We start from the raw sequence: 18,575 nt of genomic DNA, 5'->3' as shown, positions 1-18,575 counted from the left end.
TTTTCAGGAAGACTTCTTTGAACAGTAAATACTTAGAATAGAAACTTTATATTCTTAAGACAATAAAGAGAACAAAATGTTCTGTGTTTCTTAATTGTGTCAATTAGATACATTGGGTACAGTTGGATACATACAGTTGAGAATACAGGGAAGAGATACTTAAGGTAACTGGGGTTAAGTGACTTGCTCAGTCACACAGCTAGTAAGTGTTAATTAAGTATCTGAGTCTGCATTGGAACTCAGGTCCTCCTATGAACAGGGCTGGTGCTCTAGCTCAGGTACCATCTAGTTTCCCCAAAGAGATACGTTTTTTAAAAGAGTATATTTTAGAAAGGTTTTATGGACATCAGGAGGTTGATCTTGCAAGCTGTTTTTAATCTTTTATCTAGATTAAACAGAGCAACCTTTAGTTGTATTGTTGTGGGAAGAGCTCTGGATTGTCATCAAGGACCTAGGTTCTAGTCGCTATGTGACTTGGAGAAAAACCCCTTAATTTCTCTGGATCTCCATTCTCTTTTCTGTAAAATTAGAGGGTTGATGCTAAATAACCCTTCTATTTAAAATGAGTCTATGAAGCTGGGGTTTTTTCCCCTTTATTTTGCTACTGAGCTTTGAGAATAAATGAAACTTTCATAATTTTGAATGGTGAATTGTGGCCAAACAACATCTGGAAGAGATTAGTCTCATTGGTAAGGGAGAGGAAATTCCACAATCTAACATTTAATCATTAAATAATATAGTGCTTTGTCATATTTTCACATTTAATGTAAAGAGAAGTGATTTTTGCCATATGACATATTGAAGGATGTCTTAATCTTATTTGTATTTGTAATTCAGCAACTTTTTTTTTCTTTAAAGTTTGATGCTTCATGTTCTTTTTTTTTATTTTGGACCAGACTTCTTCTTTCAGTGAGACCTATTTGATTTTTGGCAATGTGCCTTCTGATTCTTGTGACTTTGTCTGAGACACCTTTTCCTGTCTCCTCCAAAGACAAAATGTCCACGTCAGGAGTAGGAATAAATTGTAACAGTATCCTTTAGCCTCTTTCTCCTAAAGTTTAAACTAGATTTAATTACAGGCACTCCTAATTATGTTTACTCTGATTTGTGAAAATCCTCTTTGACAAATGTTTTATTTTACCTACTGGAGGATGCTTTTTAAATTCTCAAAAAAAAAATTAAAAAGTTTTGTAATTAGTCTGATTTACTTTTTTATCAAATTTTTCTCACCTAGGTAAAGTCCTAAATAACTTTTATCAAGTTTCTTAACCTTTGATGTTGTAAGAGAGTTACATAGATGAAACTTTTATTGTTGTGCTCTTTTGCCCAACTCTATTTCCAGCTCTTCTATGACTAGATTTTATATTTGATTTATATTTTACCTTTGATGTTGCCATTATTCAGTTGTATCCTTTACTTTGTGATCCTATTTAGGATTTTCTGGCAATGATACTAAAGTGCTTTGCCATTTCCTTCTCCAGCTCATTTTGCAGATGAGGAAACTGAGGCAAACGGGGTTAAGTGACTTGCTGGTGGTCACACATCTAGTAAATGTCTAAGATTAAATTTGAATGTAGGTCATCCAGCCTCCAAGGCCTGAACTCTATTTGATCTGTCACCTGATAGCCTCTTTAATGTTCTAAAAGCTTTAAGTTCTTTTATTTTTTCCAGAGTTCTCCGTTTTAGATTATCCTTACCTGCAACAAACAAGTTGTGGTCATGAATCTCCACTCAGAAGACAAAAATTTCAGACAATTGGCATGACTAATTATGGTTTTACTTCCACTTACTATATTGAAGGAAATAATTTCACACATAGAAGTATCATATTATTTGTGTGCATTTGTCCAAAGGAGCTCATGTAAATTGATAAAGATAAATACCAGACTTTTTTTAAGGTAAATTCTAAATTCCTTTATTTGTCATGTTCACTATTGTTGTTTCTACCTTGGATTCTACCTTGTGATTTTTTAAACTTATGTTAAGCCTGCTTTCTTGTTTACATGTTCTCTGGGACTCAAGGTATGGTTCAGGCACTAATAATTCTTGCCTTTGTTTTTCTTTATATTTCTGAACATTAAATTTTTTTTACATTTCTAAGGATCCAAATATACTAACTTCATATATCACTTGGCCAAAGACAGAGAACTGGGAGCTTCTTCAGGTATGCTGGCAGTTTTATTTATTTTTTTTGAGACTAAGAATGAGAAATCACAAAAGAGGCAGTACATCGCAGTGGGAGGAAGCTATTCTCAGAATCCTGAAGAAGAATCCTATGTGAAGACACATAGGAACTGTATGCCCTTGGCAAATTAATGTTTTAGTGCTCCAGGCAATTTATAGTCTCAGACAACCTCTATTAGTCTAGGGAGTTTCCTTAGCCTGGAGTTCTCTGTACCAATAAAATCACAGGCCCAGAACTCATTTCCTCTTCATAAATGAGGAAGTGGTTGATGGGGAGATAGATGGGAAGAACATACTGCTGCCTCCTCAATTTCTTTTGAATACTGTAATTCCCATAAATATTAGAAAATCACTTAATCATTGAAGCAGAAATAAAAGAAATATGGAAATACTAATTCTAAGCCAATAGAAAAATTAGACTGCAAACTGGAAAGTCCATTGGTTTCTTAAGTTCATACAAAGGACAATTTAATATTGTTGGAGCTGAGTTTTTCTTCTTTTTTTCCCCCTTTCTGCTGGCTTACTCTCCACTTCTGAGATGAAGAGACACTGTTTGCTGCTGTAACTCTTCCTTTTATAAATCATATTTATTGAGGGCAAATTACATAAGCCCTAAGTGCTCTAGTCAGCTTGTTAAGGTTTATTGTGAAAAAGTTATGCATATAACTGACAAAAGTTCCTCATATAAGAAAGTTCCTTACATTCATGAAATCCACAGGTCTAGGAAAAAAAATAGGAATATTCAAAAAGAATATTATTGGGATTTTTTGTTTCCTATTTTTGTCATAGAAATACTTGGTTCATTGAGTTCTATCCCCTGAAGCTATCAGCTGAATGCTATATGGAAAGAATGAAAGAATTCTTTATAGAAAACTTACAAAAGGGAGAAAATGGCTAATGGGAAATTTCTAAAAAGCACATGGAAAAGCTGATCCTAATGTCTGGAAAAGGGAGAAATGATATAAGGAACATATGAGGTGAAATCTTCTTGGATACATGTTGAAATTGGGTATGATCTTAGGGATATTTTTAGGGAAGATGGGACACTTTCCACACTGACAAACAGAGACTACATTTTAAAATTAACTATATGACTTGTGTGGTATTGCATACGTTATTTTTTTTTCTTTTTTAAAACCTGTGTTCTAATTCAACATTGGTGAAAATAAGTGGATGAAAGAAAAGAGGAAAGAAAAGTATTGTAGAACTATAAACTCAAGCTCAGCTAAGGCATTTGATTTCCAAATTTTTTTCCCTAGGTAAATTCTAAATTCCCTTGTTTGTCATGTTCACTATTGTTGTTTCTACCTTGGATTCCATTGTGATTTTTAAAACTCATGTTAAGCCTGCTTTCTCATTTATATGTTCTCTGGGATTCAAGGTGTAGTTCAGGTACTAATAATTCTTGCCTTTGTTTTTCTTTATATTTCTGAACATTAAATTTTCTTTACATTTTTAAACATTAAAATTTCCTTTATATTTCTAAACATTAAATTTTCTTTCAAAGGTACTTACCATCTGCAGAGACTATATTATAGGGCAATGTAATATGTGAAACTGTAATAATGAGGTCCTTCAGTTACTATCAGTGATTAAAAATTCAATGTGATATTCCATTTTCTTAGAATCATAGAACCTCAGAGTTGGAAGACACCTTCAAGGTCCTCTAATACAATCCACACTTTAGCAAAAATCTCTATTTCAACATCCCCAATGTGTAGTTACCTGTCTTCTGCTTAAAGACTTATGGTGAAGAAGGACCACCTCCCAAATTCCACCTTTTTATGGCCCTCTTAGTTGTAAGCAAGTTTTTTAATTCTATCAGGTTCTAAGTTCTATTCTTTGGGCTCAAGCAAAATAAAGAATTGGGATAGTTAGGTGGTGCAGTGGATAGAACATTAAGTGTAGAGTCAAAAAGACTCATCTTCTTGAGTTCAAATCTGGTTCCAGATACTAACTATGTGACCCTGGACAAGTACCTAATCCTGTTTGCCTCAGTTTTGTCATCTGTAAAATGAACTAGAGAAGAAAATGGCAAACCACTCCAGTATCTTTGTCAAGAAAACCTCAGATGGAATCACTAAGAATCAGACCAGACTGAAGCACAACAAGAACACAAAAACTTAACCTTTGCTTCATGTAACAACTCTTCAAATAAGTGAAGGCAGATATTATGTACATTCCCAGTTTTTTCATCAGACCAACAAGAAAGAAAATTAAATTGAACTTTAGCATTGGGTAGCCATATGCTATATACATAAGGCATTGTGCTGAGAGTTAGAGATACAAAAGTGAAAAACCACATGATTTCTGTCATGAAAAAATATACAACCTAAAAAGAACTGGGGTATGAAATGAACATATACCAGTATGATCCAAAAGAGAACATGATGGGGGCCAAAGAAAGATTAGATAGAGGATCTTAGGAAAAAATTAAAGGTGAAATAATCAAATTCAGCAGAATAAATCAGGGAAGACTTGAGAAAGTGGTACCTGAGCTTCCTTGAAGGAAGAGATTGATTTGTGCAAGTGAAAAATAAGGAGGGAGAGCATTTCAGACACGGATAAGTAAGTAGAGGAAAAATAAGTAGAGGAAGAAAAGAACAGGACAAAATTAAAGCTAGCACATTGTACACCATGAAAGGGAGCCAAATAAAAATAAGGCTTAAGAAAATTAGAATGGAATCATTGTGAAAAGCCCTTATATTCCAAACTAAGGAGTTTGCATTTTATCAAATAATATTTTATCAGTTAAAAAAGGCTTAAGGTTTCTGAGCAGAGAAACCTTACATACAGTCATTGGCACTTTCATCAGGCAAATTATTTTGAAACTTGTGTAAAGAATAGATTAATTAAGGAATATGTTAGAAGCAGGGAAACCAATGAAGAAGCCTGGGCAAGAATTCATGAAGGCCTAAAGTAGGATGATGAATATATCAGTGGACATACACATGATATCTCAATAGTCTTAGTATCGATTTAAAATTGAATAACTACTAATATATTGAATCTCATACTTTTTTTCTGATTTTCTAACTTGAATATTTGGAAATTCATGATATAATTCTCCTTCTTATATACCCTGATTCACTTAATTGGTCTACACTGGTAGTAATTGGGCTACTTTTCTTGATAGTTTGGTGCTAATCTAAAATGGATAAATGAAGATGAACTCCATTTATTATTTAATGTCTAGTAAGCTCTTAACACTTAAAACTGCATTTATATTTGGTGGATATAATGCATGAGAGATTTTGGAGTAGTAGAGCCATTAGGACTTGGCAAACGATTGGAAGTATAGGGGACATGTAAGAAGAAAGAATCAAAGTTGACTGATATTTTGAACCTGGGTAGTAGTGGTATTGCCATCAACAGAAATAGGGAAGTTGGGAACAAAGACAGTTTTTTGTTGGGGTGGGGATGACAAGTTTAGTTTTAGGTTGCTTTTTGAGGTGTAGTTGGGATATCCAGTGCTGACACTTGTTTATAGTAAGCAGTTAGAAATAAGAGATTAGAGCTCAGGGGAGAGAGTGGAGCATTATATACATACATACATATATATATATGTATATGTGTATATGTGTGTGCATGTGTGTGTGTATGCGGGTGTGTATGCAATTATCTGGATGGGAATAATTATTAAAATCATGAAATTTGGGAAGTGACAATAATGCATAGAAAGGAAAAGGTGTTAAGTGAAAGGAAATAAAGAAACTAAGGGAGCAAGAGGAGGATGAATCAGTGAGTGAGACTGAAAAAGAGAACTGTCATACAGAAAATACTCCTGCTTACAAAATTAAAAAAGAATGAATAGACAGGACAGGAAGAAAGAATGGTCAGCTATGTTAAATGATGCAGAAAGATCAAGGAGCTTGATGACTAAAAAAAGGCAAATCACTGGCAGCTTTTCAGAAAGCAGTTTCAAGTAGTGATGGGTGGAAAACCTGATTAAAGGAATGGGTAATAAATGTAGACAATCCTTGCTAGGAGTTTAGCTTACAAAGTTTGGTGAGATATAAGGTTTGATAAGCTGAGGGTGTAGTCAAGAAAAGATTTTTCTGTAGATAGTGGAGACTTAAGTATAATCATAGATACTAGAAAGAAGCCAATAGAGGAAATACTGAAGGGGAGAGACAGAGAAGAATGGTTAACAAGTTCTTAGAGGATGAGTAAAGGGCACAATTGGAAGGGTTGATTTTTGGGACTGAAGGAAGGCTAATTAAACTCATCCTTTGAATGGTGAGGACATAAGATGGGAATAAGATGGGGAAAAGAACATACATCAGATGGTTTCAGATTTTTCATTAAAGTAGGGGGTTCTCTGTTAGATCTGTTAGAGAAAGAGAGTGAAAGCAGAGTTGTACCTGAGGATAAAAGAAATTATGTATCGGCTACTCTAAGCAGTGTGATGGGGAGAAATGAATCAAAGTATGAAGTACTGTGAACTTAGTTGAGATTACAAATTTCTAGTTGACTCAGCCAATTTTTGTGACAACATATTTAATGTCTGGTGGCTTGGGAATAGAAGTGAAGAAAGCAGATAGTGGGAGTGACCCATAAGCTGGAGATAAGCAGGGCAAGGACAGTGGAAGGGACAAAGGGGCAAAGGATTCAAGAGTAGATGATGAGTTCATAAGGAAATAGCTAACTATTGAGTCAAGGCTATAAAAGAGGAGAGATGCCAGAACAGAAATGATAAACTGAGAGTTTTATGGACTGGAAATTAGGGTAAGGATTTAAGGAGGATGAAAAGCAATGATGGAGGTGAAAATGAGAGGCTGAATAGAGGAGAGAATTTCAGAATTTAGGGTCTTGTTGGTGGAATAGGCATTGAGTATGCCTATGCATTAAGTATGTATAGAGCAACCCTAAATATTTAATAGCTGGGGGACACTGAATAAGCCACTTAATCTCTTGTCTGCTTCAGTTTCATGTAAAATGAGGATAATAATAACACTTATCTCCCCAGGCTGGAAGTGCTATCTAATTGTGTTCTATTGCAGTAAATGGTTAAAGTTGAGAAAAAATTGAGATTCTGGAAACTGAATAAGACCATTCTTCTCTGATTTACTGAAGAATGTGAATGGAGAAGAATTGAGAGAAAGTATGAGCCAACTGTGCTGGACTTGGCTCTTTTCAATAATGTGGTGATTCAAGGCAATTCAATAGACTTGGAATGGAAAGTGCCAATCACATCCAAAGAGACTGAATGTGGATCAAAACCTAGTACTTTCAGCTTTTTTTTTTTTTTTTTGATTGTTGTTTGTTTGCTTGTTTGTTTTTCTTTCTTTCTTTCTCATTTTCCCCCCGCCTTTAATCTGATTTTTCTTTCACAGCATGACAAATATGGAAATATATTTAGAAAATTACACATGTTTAACCTATATCAGATTGTTTGCTGTCTGGGGAGGGGGGAGATAGAGATAAAGGGAAAAAAACTTGGAACACAAGGTTTTACAAAGGTGAATGTTGAAAACTATATATGTATTTGGAGAAAGTGTAAGCTACCATCCATTGAAAACTAAAGATGGTGGAAAAGTGTTTTTATGTAGTTGTTTGCATGGTTTCTCCTACTTTTAGATTGTAAGCTTTTTAAGACCAGGGACTTCAATCTTTCTTTGTAACTTCTGCACTTAGCACATGTGGTACTTAGCACATAGTGCACCTATGTGACTGACTAGTTGATCACAGGGTCAATTGGAATCATGGTATATTGGAAAGACCCTTGGACTCGCAATTAAGAAAGACCAGGTCCAAATCCTGCTTTCCATATTTGCCAGCTGTTTGGTTGTGGAGGCCATCTAATTTCTTTGAACCCCAGGTTACTCATTTGGGAATAATAATAAAATAATACATATTATTATTATACATATTAGTATTATAATACAGCTAAATTGACACAATAATGGATTTGGATTCAGGAAGACCTGAGATATTTAACTAGCTGTGTATCCATGGGCAAATCATTTAATTTCTATGTCTTATTCAAATGGGGATGATAACACCTATCTCAGAGAATTGTAGTGGGGATTTAATGCCTTCATATATGTAAAGAATTATAAATCTTAAAGCTACATAAATGTTACCTATTATAATAGTCTGCCTTAAAGTGTTACTATGAAGACCAAATGAACCAATATATGTAAAGTGTTCTATAAACCATAGAATGATATATAAGTATTAACTGTTACTATTTTCTGAAAAAGGCAACTAAGTTGAGTGGTGTGAACTTCCGAGGAGAAGTAGCTGATAGTTGTAATTGGAAAGTCTGCAAAACTAGAATGTATTACTGGAAAAAATATTCAAATGGAAGCTGGATGGCCACTTGTCAGCAATATTTACAAAGGAATTCCTCTTCAAACACGGGTTGTACTACAGCACTTCAGAGGTCTCTTCCAACTGTGAATTCTGCAGATCTGGTTCACTGTCCGAGCTTGTTATTTTGGACATTGATTTTGTCATTCAGAACATACATTTTTTCTCTATTACACAGATTGGGAGTTAGGAGTTTTGATGGTCACTAATTACAGCTCAGTTTTCAGATTCTCAGCCATCTGTTTTTATTAATAATTTGGGGGGCATTAGTTTGACAACTGAAACATTTGTGATGCCTACTAGCATGTTCATCAATTTCCAACTGTTCTTAAACAAAGTTTTATTTCTATTGTTCTTTCTTTTGAGAAAAATAGCTTTGTGATTTTGAAACAAAGTAATTTGAACTTTTCCATATTTATTTCTTCATCTGCAAGGTAAGATTGGACAAGATGCTTTTCAAGAATGCTTCTGTTAATATTAATTATGCATATTGGACTTGAAATCAGATCTAATTTATATTACATTTCAAATTATCATCATTGAATTATATCACGGTGATGCTCTCATGTTTTGTCGTCTTTTTAAATCAGAACTGATTTTTACAAAGTGCATTCCATGTTGTTTTGGTTGGCCTTGTGCAATCCTTGCAAATTGTCACTTTTCATTCCTGTACTATGGAACAATTCTCATAGCCTGAGAGAACCTTTTCTTTTTAGTAATTTTTAGTAATAGAATAAATTGCTGGGTGAGGCAAGAATGATCAATATGCTCATGAGTTATAATCATAACTGATGAACATGTGCAAATGAGGTCAATGCAGTGTAAAAATAGAATGTAGATCAGAGATTATAGTTATATTTCATTTTCCTGGAAGCCAGCCTGATAGATAATTCCTGAACTCACTGGCAAAAGTCACTCAGCTAGTTGTGTAAGTGAATATCTAACCTGGTTTATGGCTGCTTTGAGGTTAGGAGCCTGAGAAAACAGCAGGCTTGAATACAAAGAGGAGTGTGTATCTTTAAAAAAAAATTCTTGTTTGTGTTGCAGTTGAGAGAGTCCTTTGATCTATGGAGGCAGTTGCAGATCGATCAAAGTGAGCCATCTTACCTATCTACCAGACCAAATGGCATTTGTGCTTGTGTTGTCATTTTTGTCATGCTGTTGGGTTCAATATGAATGTTTGTGTTGGTAATTAATTTGCAAGTTGAAGGTATCAAGGTGGCCAAAGCTAAGGAATAGAGTACCTGTAGCATAGCAATTTTGAGACTTCTGATCCTAAACCTTGATTCATGGTAGTAAGTAGCTTGGGAGATGCTGGCAGCTTGTCCTTCCCCAAAATTTCCTAGTTCTCTGTGTCTTGACTGATGACTAATAAACATCTTGAGCTAGGTTGTTGGGAGTGTGGCTTGTTTCTTGTGTGGCATAAGCTCCTATAGGTTAAGGGTAGATGAGAATGAGTCCTTATATAAAAAGCCTGGTACTGAAAACACCTACTGAACGTGTTTGGCAGTGCCTCCTTACCCCCAGCTCAGGCTGCCTGTTTCTTAAAAAGTTCAGCAATAAAGTTATAAGATTTCTAAGTTGTTTCATTGATATCATTCTACTTAGTATTTCAAATTTATTATTGAATGTTAAATCACTTCTCTTAGCTGCTCTTTCTCCTCCCCAGCCCTAGATCTGAGAGCCATTGATATTTTTGGGGTCTCTTGTTTCCAATAAACAAGAGACCCAAAAATATCAAGCACTACACTCAAGATCAAATCTCCTAGAGTAAGTGTTATGAAGACAGCTGACATCAATGTGGTCTTGGTTTAAAGTCAAGTAAAGTTCACTAAAATATGGGAATTAGGCACCTCTGAGCTCACCATAAGTAAACAGTATGAAGGTAGCTAAAAAAAAACCCAAACATTTTTCTTTTGTAGTGCTAGAAAAGTCTAGAATAAAAGGAGAGTAGAAAGTGCTTAAAAAAAAAAAAGATGCAAGATAATTAATGGCCATTGATGGGGAGAAGCACAATTCACTGTCTTAGCAGTAGCAATGAAATGTTTGTTAAACCTTTCTGTCTGAATAGAGAGGCAACTAGGGGGCTGAGTTACAAATGATTTTTTTTTTTTTTTGGTGGGGAGCTTAGTTCATTAAGAAAATGGTTTGTCCAAAGCATTCCAATCTGAGAAATTTCTATTTTTTATGTTGTCATTGTTTTTTTGAAGTATAATTTTTGGAGAATGCAGTTAATTTTGAGACTTGTTTGTTTTTTTCCTTGTGCAAAATTGGAATAATTTATAATCTTCATTATCTACTCAGGCATACCTTAAAGATATTGTCTCAAAAGTCCTTGTCATTTCTTTGGAGAAAATCTGAGATCTAAAAGACAGTTAAAGTTATTATTATTTTTACTTTGATTTGTGTCTTTAATCAATTACTAAATATTTATTAAATGCCTATTATGTGCTAGGTACTGTGTGTGCTAAGTACTAGTGCTTCAAAGAAAGGTAAAATATAATCCCTGTTCTCAAGGAGCTTGTAGTGTAATGAGGAAGGAGAGAGAGATAATTGTACAAATGAAAGCAGGATAAATTGAAAGAACCAACAGAAAGAATGCCCTAGAATCAAGGGAAACCAGGAAAAAAACTTTCTGGAGAAAGATGAATTTTAATTGGGACTTACAGGTAAGTCAGAAAAGAGAGATGAAAACATTCCAGACATGGGAGACAGCCAGGAAAAATACCAAGGCTTATGTAGTAGAAAGACAGAAGTGGATTTGAGTCATAGTTCTTTGGGCACCCCTCCACGTTTCAGAAATCATTTATCCTTTCTGAATTTCTGTCTAATTTTACATAATTTAGAAATTATTATATTAGGTTCATTATGCTGTTTTTGTAAGGATCAAATAAGAAAATGGATTTAAAAGTTTTAAATATATATATAGTATAGAATTAGTGTGAGTTGTTAAGAGGATTACTTTAAACTACTTTCAAATTTGTGTGATTCAATTGTGGGGGCATTATTATTGGTAACATCTTACTGTCTATAAACATGACTAAAAATATTCAAGTTCATTCTTTAGTGCTTTCTACTATGAAAACAGAACAGAACATGAGTTGTTTATTATTATTATTATTTGTAGTTTTGACCATTTGTAATATTTTATACTAGTCAACTTTTTCCTTTATTCCTTCCTTCTTTTCTGACTGCATGGCTTTTTTTAAGGAGAGTCCCTAAGGCCTCTATTGCTATCTGTTTTTTACAATCAAAGGGATCCATTCAAATTTGTTTCCTCAGCAATCCAGTGACTCTTATTTCTGACCTTTATTACCCTCTTGCTCTCCGAATTTCATTAGCTCTCTATTACCTTCAGGATTAAATACAAACTCCTTTGCTTAGCATTTTAAAGCTCTTCAAAACCTGGTCCTTTCTACCTTTCCAGTCTTTTTTCACCTTAGCTCCATCTGAGTACTTATGTAGCTACACTAGCTTCCTTAAACACAGTATTTCTATTCTTTGTCTTTGTACTGGCTGTATCCCATTCATAAAATCTTTTGCTTCCTCTTCTTTTTCATGGTTTGCCTTGCTTCGGTAAAGACTCAGCTCATCTCATCTTTTGCAAGAAGTCTTTTCTGGTCTTCCTAACTGTGCCTTTCCTTCTGAGATGATCTTGAATTATAGCTTGTGTACACAGCTGGTTATTTATGTATTTTAAAAAATTATACATTACATATACATATATACATATTCAAGGACTATTTTTTGCCCCCCCCCTTTTTTTTTTTTTTTTGGTATCTTGAGTGACTAGCTAAATACCAGATACTTAGTAAGCATTTAATAAATGCTTGTTAATTGTTGACTGCCTGGCTCCTAATTGTGAATCAGATAAGGTATATTTCAGAGATCCTTTCCTAAGACCTAGGGTGCAGTGTGTTTTTCTGGGCCAATTGCATCAATACGCCTAGGTTACCTACTTAAGCTATAATCAGAGGACCAGTGAATTTCAAAACTGGAAGAGACATTGAAAGTGAAGTAGTGCAAACTTATTTTATCAATTGTTTTGTTTAAAAAAGTCGAACCAAAATACACTTGGATTTAGGATATAATCTCTTATACCTGGGCGTCCCTTCTTTGCCAATTAATTAACATTCCCCAAAACAATAAACAAACAACTGGTACCTTTTCTATCAGACCTTCAAATTGTGCTGTGAAGTGACCTCTGTGAAAGCTCAGTTTCAAGAGAAACCAGAACAAATTGACAGATTTCTTAGTCATTGACAAGTAAAGAAAATAAAAATAGTATTGAACTCAGTCAAATGAAGAGGAGAAGGAAGTAGAGCAGCAATGAGCAGCCCTTATAATGTGATTTAGGATTTAGGAGCTAAATAATTATTTGGGGTTTAGCATCAGATGATTAGATTTATGTAGGCACCAAATGTTGAGGTTCGTTCAATGAAGAATTCACAATTGCCATTCTCTTTGGCAAAAGATAGGTTTATTTAAAAGAAGAGGTTATAGGAAAAAGGTAGAGATATAATAGACTCCAGGAGGTTTTGACAATTAATGATGAAAGAAAACACTCATTGGTTGGAATATGCCCTTAGGTGACAGGCCAGATCTATAGAGGAGTTTAGCCCCCTAAAGAATTAGTTAGCTACAATAAGAGAAAGATATGATGAGACATAATGGGCAATGAGAGAAGGGATACCATATGGCATATGGGAGGAGTGAGGAGAAAGACACCCCCAAAGCAGAGTACTGTGGCAGATCTAACCCAAAGAAATTCAACAAAGATGTGTGAACCATGCAAAGATTTATAAGGAAAATGTAATCTCACGCATTTGACATAACTTAGATTTTTTGAGCAGACATAGCAAGGTGGGACTACCTACTTGACTTCCACAGTGAGTGGGACCATGAGGCTAAATTGCTCTTCCCTGCTTGCTTCAGAGAGCAATTCCATCAATACTTCAGTCATTCTCTTCAGTAATTCAGTCAGCCAATATCACCTAGTTATTCAGGATCTCATCACTTATTTACCAATTGATTCACAGAGATTTCAAAACTAAAGCATTTAACACTGTAACATGGATGATATTTTCAATAAAATAGACTCAAACTCAACTTTTTACAGTAATGGAAGTAGCTGGTAACCAAATTTTTATAACATCTACCTTGATTTTTCTCTTCAATGTGGTGTGAAGTTTATCTGTATTACTGTTGTTTCTTTCAGTGTTAGAATAAAAGTATTTTTAAAAATACACCTCATTTAAACAAACACCTGTATCATTACATTTTGAAGCACTGGTCTGACCTATTCATCCCTCACTCAATAAGTTCAGTGGCCTTCCTCTTGTTTGACTTTTAAAGTTTTTTATAACCTAGACTATTTATTTATCAGTGACACTGACCTCCTTGCTGTTCCTTGCATAAAATAGACATTCCTTCTCCTGACTCCTCCCCCTTTCATTAGCTATTTCTTTTTCCTGAAATGTTCTTCCTTTCTGCTTATGCCTCATAGATTTTCTTGCCTCTTTCAAATTTTATGTCAGATCCTAACTTGTACAGGAGGTTTCTCCTGATTTTCCTCCATGCTAATTAATCAGTGTTTTCCCTCTGAGATTATATCCATTTAGTTAGTATGTGTCTTGTATGTACATGGTTGTTTCATGTCATCTCCCATATTAAAATATGAGCTCTCTGAGGACGGAATCATTTTGCTTTTCCTTCCTTCTTAGCACAATATCTGGCATATTTAAGTACTTAGTAAATGTTTTTCAATTTGATCTAATGTTATTTTCAAAACTGTTATTTCTTCTCTTTATATCCTTCTGAACTTCCTTCTTTCTGTATTTAAAAATATTTTAAAGACTTCTTTTGGCATTGCTATAAATCCTTTGAAGACTTAGTTAATCATTGCTTTCATCAAAATTCTTCCTTTAAAGCTGCTTGACTTCATAGTATTGCTGTTTCCATATAAATTATTCTACTGGTTCTGTTCATTTTACACAGCCAGGATTCTATGAAATTGTCTCTTAATTATGTACATTAATTCATAAACCACATTTTGCTTATTTATTTCCTCATTTTCTAAGAAGCCTTCTATTACTCTATCTTTTAGTTAATAAGCATTATTCTTCCATTTCCCTTTTCAGTATTGGCAGGAGGTGGGGGGGGGGGGAAAGGAAAAAAAATTCCTCAAAACAAAAATGCAAAGTCATGCAAAACAAATTCCTATATTGGCCTAAGGATTGTATAAAACTCTGCATCACATTCTTCATACTTAGTTCATTAATTCTCTATAAGCAGGTGGTTTAGCTTAATTTCATAAATAAGTTCCTAAAATCATGGTTAGTCATTGCATTGATTATAGAGTTCTTAAGTTTTTTGAAGTTATTTATTTTCCTGATACAATATAAATGGTTTTCCTGGTTCTGCTCACTTCATTCTGTATCAGTTCATAGAAGTCTTCTCAAGTTTCTCTGAAATAATCTCCTTTGTGATTTCTTACAAAAGTGCTTCCTAGATTCTACTTTTTTTTCTACCAACTTCTTTAAGTCTTTTCTTCTGGCATATTTTGCTGGTGACTATTCCTTTTTCATTATTACCCTTCCTCTTTACTTCCCCCCATAGATATCAGCTTATTTTCCTGTTGAGTTTATTGTTTTTCTACATCAGACTTATGTGTGTGTGTGTGTGTGTGTGTAAGTTCAATCCTCCATTGTTCATTTCAGATAAAAGTGAGGTTCATCTAATGCCTTTTCCCCCTAACTCTAATTCTCACATGCCCCAATTGTGTGAAAATAGCTGGTATTAATATAGTTTAAATATTAATATGGTTAATATTTAATAATAATATAGTTAAATTTAAATTTAACTTTATTTAAACTTTGGCAAATATTACTTCTTTTTTTACTTTCACAACATCCCTGAGAGGTAGGTGCTATTACCCCCACTTTATAGGTGAGGCAATTGAGGGTCAGAGAGGTTAAATTATTTGTGTAGAGTTACACAAGTAGTAAGTGTCTGAGGTCAAATTTGAAATCATGACTTTTTGATATCAGGCCCAGTATTCTATCTTATCAGCTATCTGCCTCTAAAAAGCAAGAAGAAATAATAAGTTTCCTCCTCCTTTCTCCTATTTATACTAGCATGGTTTTTTTTTCCTCTCTTCTTTCTTCTCTTCAAATTCAGAACAGAATCTACTTCCAGGTTTTTGTTTTATCTCCATTTTTAGACTCTAAGCACTATAGCATCCTGTAGATCAGTGGTTCTCAAACTTTTGTTTTCACTATCTTTATGCTATTTAAAAAACTATTGAGGATCTGTCTGAAGAATTTTTGTTTATGTGAGTTATATTGACAGATATTTACCATATTAGAAAAAAAAATAATTTGAATTTACAGACCTTCTGAAAGGGTTTCAGAGACCACCAGAGAATCTCTGGACTTTACTTTGAGAATCACTGCAGTGTGGCTCTTTCCAGTTGCTCAAGTAAATTTTCCTTTCTATTTTGTATTTCAAAATCCCTACTCAAGTCTATCTAGTCTTTTTTATCAGAAATTACTGAAAGTCTTCTATTTCATTAAAGGTCCATTTCCCTTTTTCTCTCTTTACCCTCCTTCTCCTGCCCTGGTAGGATTTTAGTCAACATTGCAGCCTATTTCATTTGCCCTTTGTTTTATTAGAAGCTATCAGATTTTATGTGATCCTAACTATAATTTTCTATACTCATCATATAGTTTTCACCCATCAAGGGTGAGCTCTAGATTTAGGCTGTGACTCCTCCTTTTAGGAGGTGATCTGTGAATTCTTTGCCTTCTTTCTAATAGATTGAAAAGTTTTAAATTTCCTTTCCTGAAATATAACATCCAAACTTTTTGGTGAGTTTATCATGGCTTTCAGGGAATCAGATGATTTTTAAGTTCTCTATTTTTGACCTATCTTCCAGCTCAGTACATCTTATATCCATTTATAGAAGTTTGATATATCTTATATTTTCTTCTATTATTTGGTCTCATCTTGAATCATTAAGAACAAGACAATGTTCTTAGCTTCTTAGGACAATGTTAGGGACCTCTGAACCCTTAGGCCTGAGCTCCTTGGATCTGAGTTCTGTATATTGGGATGATTACTACCACTTTGTTACTTCTCCCTGAGAACCTTTTCAAGGTTCCAAAACTAAAGTTTCCAGCTCTCCATCCTTGCTGCCTTTAGACATAGAGCCTTGTAAGGCCATACTTATAGCTGATGGATGGGTATGCCCACATATCCATTTTTAAAACTGAAATTTAAGAGATTAAATTATTTTCCCAAGACTATGTATTATAAATAGGTGGCAGAACTGAGATTAGAGCTCATTTTAGGGCTATTGTACTTGTCACATGTATATAATGCATTGTGCTTGTTACATCTGTGGTACTCCTGGAATTCACTATATTAGTGAGTTTCTGTGTTTTTTTTTTTTTTTTTCCCTTTTTTTTTTTTTTTTTTTCTTGGCCTTTTGGCTGACTTTTTGTGCATTTTCAAGGTGGACATGTTACTTGCTATAGTTTTTCATAGCTCTTTATTTGGTCTATTATTTTAACCTCACTATTTTTCTGGAGCAGGTATGGAGGAGTTGGGCAATCTGTTTTCAGTTCAGGCAGAAAGTCCGAGAAACTTCCACAAGCATTTTCTGTAATTTTTTTTTTTTTCCAAAATTATATTTTCTATTTTAAGTTAAAACCAAATAATTGCCCAAGATTCTTAATTGCTACCTTTTATAATATGAATAAATGAATGAAAAAGCACTAATAAGCACTTACTATGTGATTTAATAGGCTAAGTGTTTTGAATAAGGGTAGAGATTGGCAACTGATTTCATTGTTGTAGAGAACTCACAAGCAGGGCACAGAAACTCTCTACTAATGCAGGTCAAAGCTTTCTATGCAACTTACAGTCTTTGAGAGTTATTAAGTCACTGTGAAGTTATATTGTGCCCATAGATCACACAGCTAGTATTTCAGGGTTGGAGAGGGTGATATTGAACTTACCTTTACAAATCAGACTTCTGTACAGATAGAAAAAGGAAGACACTTCTTGTCTTCCAGAAGAACAGAAAATGATATGTTTGAGTAATGCTAGTTATGATGAATAGTTATTAATCAAAAGCTCATTGTTTTAGACAATCATGGTCACTTACATTTATAGAACACTTAATGTTTACAAATCACTTTCATATGTAGTATATTTAATCTTTACAATAACCCTGTCAATAAGCTGGCTGATACTATTGTACTCTTTTTGTTAAACAGATGAGAGAAAAACTGAAACCAAGACTATATATTTAAGAGTTGGCAGAAAGTACTCTAAAATTCATCTTTTGACCAGTGTGCTTGACAAGCAGTGAACTTTCTAATGATTTAAAGTTCTTCAGGAAATCATGTAACTTTATCCTTTGTTGGTGATACTAGAAAATTATATTCTAATAACCTTGGGCTATTGGAAGAGGAGAGTGACAATTTCTTTTTTTTTTTTTTCTTCCAATAGAAATAATTTTTTCTTCTTCTTCTTTTGTATTGTTATCCAAACATAACAGCATTTTGGCAAAATTGGATGTTTATATTCCAGTAGGGGATTTTGTTTTAGAGTGTTCCTTGATGGACACATTACTACACTTCCAACCACCCTCACCCCTGTGATTTCATTGGTTATATGAAAGTGAAGTTTCTCCCCCTACCACTCTTAAGCTACAGCTCTTCTGTAATTTTTAGTTTTTTGTAGTTTTGAGGAAGCCTCAGAGGTAAAATTGCTCTCCAGCTGCTAATACTGTTGCTACAGGGGAAAAAAAAAAAAAACTCCCCACAGCAAACATAAAATATTGGCCTTTTTCTATGGTTATTGTATTGTGTTTTTCCCTTTTCAGTATTTCAATATTCCCTTTATACATGTATTGGCTTGCAAACAATCAATATTTAAATTATCTACATGATTGTTTATCTTATTTAGTGATACTGGTTTCTTACCCTCCTCAGGTGAAAAATAGATGACTCCCCCTCTCCCCCCATTTCTCTGCCCATTGACACATAGACATAGATTTATTTAAATAT

General features: G+C 34.1%; 1 protein-coding gene across 2 annotated transcripts in view; it reads left to right on the top strand.

Moving 5' to 3' along the window:
- LPAR1 (lysophosphatidic acid receptor 1) overlaps positions 1-18,575 on the top strand; it is a 137,476-nt gene that overhangs the window by 28,395 nt on the left and 90,506 nt on the right. The window lies entirely within an intron of this gene.

This window comes from Antechinus flavipes, chromosome 1 (genome assembly GCF_016432865.1).
Source record: "Antechinus flavipes isolate AdamAnt ecotype Samford, QLD, Australia chromosome 1, AdamAnt_v2, whole genome shotgun sequence".
Taxonomy (NCBI): Eukaryota; Metazoa; Chordata; class Mammalia; order Dasyuromorphia; family Dasyuridae; genus Antechinus; species Antechinus flavipes.
This window is presented reverse-complemented; position numbering and strand designations above follow the sequence as displayed.